Source organism: Marmota marmota, unplaced genomic scaffold, assembly GCF_001458135.2.
Source record: "Marmota marmota marmota unplaced genomic scaffold, marMar, whole genome shotgun sequence".
NCBI classification, from domain to species: domain Eukaryota; kingdom Metazoa; phylum Chordata; class Mammalia; order Rodentia; family Sciuridae; genus Marmota; species Marmota marmota.
This window is the reverse complement of record NW_026000255.1, coordinates 156,332-157,556: the sequence shown is the minus strand read 5'-3', so window position 1 is coordinate 157,556 and position 1,225 is coordinate 156,332. Positions and strand designations below refer to the sequence as shown.

At 43.5% G+C, this 1,225-nt stretch overlaps 1 pseudogene; it reads left to right on the top strand.

The window, feature by feature from the left end:
- Positions 1-575: 575 nt before the first annotated feature.
- LOC107159963 overlaps positions 576-1,225 on the top strand; it is a 25,062-nt pseudogene continuing 24,412 nt past the window's right edge.

Here is a 1,225-nt window from a genome sequence, read left to right as displayed (position 1 = left end):
TTTGCCTGCAGATGGCCCACTGTTTGCCTGAAAATCACCTGCTTCTGCCTGCCCACTGATGCCTAGAGGTCTGTTATCAGGGTACCTCCAGGTTTGTTTACATGTGGTCACCACCATCTTGGGACATCAGCCAGGGCCTGGGAGACCAGGGCCAAGGGGCCTTCAGGTTGGCCACTGCCACTGCCACCATCTTGGGATATGTCCAAATCAGTCTGCAGAAACTGGCCAAGGTCTAGAAATATGTTTTGGGGAACCTACAGGTTTGGGTGAATTAAAGGTCTTCCGGCTGGGTGGCCACCATCTTGCTGCCTCTTTGATGGGTCACTCATTTGTGTGACCACATCTCTAATGGTCTCTCGGGAAGTTAGAACATTAAAATATTGGAGCTGCAGTGAGACAGAGCTTGGGGTACCTGAAGCCCATATCCATCAGATTGCTAATGGTTCTGTGTGGCCCAGCCTGGGCCTGGAAAGCCTGAGAAAAGCCAAAGACTGGGGCATTTCCCCAGAGGGAAACACAGGTTGGAGAAACTGGAGAGAACCAGGCTCTCTCCAGCTCAGTGAGTCCTGAAGAGCATGCGGACAGAAGGAGCCAGCTCTTCAGAGTGTGGGAAGACTGAAAGAGGGTGTGAGGGCACCTTGCTCTCAGCTTGCCAAGCCAAATGGTCCAGCACCCACTGGACTGGGACTACCATGGAAATTCAGACAAACCCTATTGGTTGGTGGAAAGGGAAGATAAGAAATTTTTGAACAACAAGAAATTTTCCATTCAAACCTTTTTTTCTTTCTTTCTTTGTCCGCTATCTCTCACATCTCTACCATCTCTAAAACCAAATACTTTTCATGTATCAGTTTTTTGAGGAGTGGGATGTCTGAATAGTAAATTGCAGTTTTGTTTGTATTCTTATAATATATAGTCTATTAGAGAAGGATCCATGAGCTGCTGAAAAGAAATAATGTTCTCTGGTTGATAGATAAAATACTCTATATATGTCCATTAAGTCTTAATTATTTATAATATTATTTATTTTGTAATTCATTTGTTTAGTTTTTATTTGGAAGGTCTATCCAGTGGTGAGAGGGGTGTGTTAAAGTCACCCAGTATTCTTGTGTTGTGGTCCATTTGATTTTTGAAATAGAGAAGGATTTGTTTGATATACTTAGATACTCCATTGTTTGGAGCCTAAAAGTTTATGTTTTTATATCTTACTGATGCATGGTTCCCT